General features: G+C 48.4%; 1 protein-coding gene across 1 annotated transcript in view; it reads left to right on the top strand.

The window, feature by feature from the left end:
- LOC106889910 (striatin-interacting protein 2-like) overlaps positions 1-2,982 on the top strand; it is a 48,581-nt gene that overhangs the window by 37,272 nt on the left and 8,327 nt on the right. The window lies entirely within an intron of this gene.

Genomic DNA, 2,982 nt, shown 5'->3' with positions numbered 1-2,982 from the left:
CCATCCCTGGAGGTGTTCAAAAGACGGGTTGATGTAGTGCTGGGAGGTCTGGTTTAGTGATGATGTTCCTTGTTTGTTGTGTGGGTGTCTATTTTTGTCAGTTAGGTTGACGGTTGGACAAGATGATCTTTAAGGTCCCTTCCAACCTAGAAGATTCTGTGATTCTGTGAACCAAATTCCCTACGAAGAGGAGCCTAAGTATTATGGAGACTGGCCAGCACGACAAGCTGTGTGAATATACAGAGAATGGATGAGACATTGATGCTGGCAGGTTGATAACAGCAATAATTCAAGCGCAGAGTAGGTTGGACACAGACAGGACACAGAGCAGGGACCAGGTTTGGGGTTAACGGGGAGGGAGATCAGAGGAGAGACCCTAAACGATGCAGGAATCATTAAGAAAGAGCCTGACAAAAACCAGTCCGAGCAGGGATGATCTCAAGCCGCTAAAATCTAAAGCCTAATGTCATTTTCCTTAGCTTTATAAAGGTTAAAATCATTAAAGTGAAAGACTTTCCCCTAGTGCCTTCAAGCCAAAGTGGCTCACAAATCCCTCCAGCCCTGCCAGGCTCCCACTCCTGGCCCAATGGGGACATCTAGCGACGCGTCACCCATCGCTCCGATGGCTCGGGCCAATCCTTACGCTCAACGCTAAGCTTCATGGCTGTAGAAAACTGAACTTTTTTAGGCAAAATATTCCCAGTTAGGCTTTCCCAGTAGGGGCTGGTCCCCAGTTTGGGCACCGTTGCATTAAACAACAGCGCCTCCTCGCTTTCCTCCAGCAGACAAGGGTGGTGGCCTCATGGGAGACTAATTTAATTAGAAAATACGCAGCAACCAACTTGAATTTCACCACCTGTGTCCGTCTTGGGGAGGATACCTGTGAATGTAAGGATTTAATAGAAATTAAAGACACCTTGGTAGTTCAGAGCCATAAGCTTGTGCGTGTATTTATGTTTCTTCAGCCAACATTTTATGTGTTTTTAGCTTTTTTTTTTTTTTTAACACTCCAAGGTACCGATTTTAAGATCCCAGCCATAACACATTTCTTAGTGGCTCTAAGAGATGATTTTAGGGCAACGAAACTAGTGAAGGGCCTGAAAGACAAATCCTATGAAGAGCGACAGAAGGAGCTGGGACTGTTTAGTTTGAGGAAGAGGAGGCTGAGGGGAGACCTCATCACTCTCTACAACTACTTGAAAGGACACTGTAGAGAGGTTGGGGCTGGTCTCTTCTCACAGGTAATTAATGACAGAACGAGAGGGAACAGACTCAAGCTCCAACAGGGGAGGTTTAGACTGAACATTAGGAAGGAATTTTTCACAGAAAGAGTGGTCGGGCATTGGAATAGGCTGCCCAGGGAGGTGGTTGAGGCACCATCCCTGGATGGTGGGATGTTTAGATGGGGTACTGAGGGACATGGTGTAGGGGAGGACTTTGTAGAGTAGGGGAGATGGTTGCACTCGATGATCCCAAGGGTCTCTTCCAACCTCAATGATTCTATGATTCTATTTTGCCTTCGGTGGGTTGCACACAGGATGGTGTGTGTTTGATTTACTTTATGGAGAAGCAGGAGGAGCTCAGCAGTGCCGTTTCCAGAGGAGACTGTGGGGTAACTGCTGTCCCCACGTGGTGTACATCAGGAGTGGCTGCTGTCCTGGAGAGGTAGTAGGGCCTTCACCCATCATTGTGGGACCAGCTCCGATTCCTTGCTGGTCCCCATCTCCCCTCTCCTGTCACAGGGCTGTTACTCCCTGTGTTTGGGGAGGGGGCTGCAGGGGACCCTGCTGTCATGGTGCCAGGGGGAGGATAACCAGAGACGGGGGGTAAAAGTGGGATTAAAGTCTATTTAACCTGCTCCCTCCTTCTGTAAATCTGGTGGAAAGGCTCTCACTCACTTGAAGCTGCAGAGACAATGCCAGATCGGGGACAAAAATAAGTCCATCTACCTGTGAAGGGCGACAAAGATGGTGAGGGGTCTGGAGCACAAGTCTTATGAGGAGAGGCTGAGGGAACTGGGGTTATTCAGCCTGGAGAAGAGGAGGCTGAGGGGAGACCTTATTGCTCTCTACAACTCCCTGAAAGGAGGGTGTAGAGAGATGGGGGTCGGTCTCTTCTCCCAAGTCACAGGCGACAGGACAAGAGGAAATGGCCTCAAGTTGCGCCAGGGGAGGTTCAGGCTGGATATTAGGAAAAATTTTTTCACTGAAAGGGTTCTCAGGCATTGGAATGGGCTGCCCAGGGAGGTGGTTGAGGCACCATCCCTGGAGGTGTTCAAAAGCCGGGTTGATGTAGTGCTGGGAGGTATGGTTTAGTGATGGTGATGCTTCTTGTTTGTTGTGTGGGTGTCTATTTTTGTCAGTTAGGTTGACGGTTGGACAAGATGATCTTTAAGGTCCCTTCCAACCTAGAAGATTCTGTGATTCTGTGAAATGGGTATTTGCTTACTCTGCTGGGATCTTTTGGGAAAAACTTCTTGGTGCAGAGAGAGCAGATTAGGACTTAGCACCGATATGAAACTTGGCACCGTCCTGTGTGGGTACCCCCAGAGCTGCACACAGCATCCACGGGCACCTTGGTGACATCGGGGTGACATCGGGGTGACATTCCACCTCTGTGCTCTGCTGTGTGCACAGGAACCTCCAGCACGGGTGTAGCCTCTGCTGGCAGAAAAGTGCATTTGCTCAGAGTGGCTTTTACCAAATCCCAGAATTCACTAAGACAGAAGCACTTTCTCTAAAAATTCTAAGTACAGCAGCATTTCACCAGCTTACTGTAATAATAGGTTTGGTGTTTGCTCTTAAGAAAAAAGGCATTATGCTGGCTGGATTTTCTTGGGTAAATCTAGTTTCATAGAATCATAGAATCATTGAGGTTGGAAGAGACCCTTGGGATCATCGAGTCCAACCATCTACCCTACTCTACAAAGTCCTCCCCTACACCATATCCCTCAGTACCCCATCTAAACGGCCCTTAAACACA

This window comes from Calidris pugnax, unplaced genomic scaffold (genome assembly GCF_001431845.1).
Source record: "Calidris pugnax isolate Ruff unplaced genomic scaffold, ASM143184v1 scaffold96, whole genome shotgun sequence".
NCBI lineage: Eukaryota > Metazoa > Chordata > Aves > Charadriiformes > Scolopacidae > Calidris > Calidris pugnax.
The sequence above is the reverse complement of the archived record's forward strand: the minus strand, read 5'-3'. Positions and strand labels throughout refer to the sequence as shown.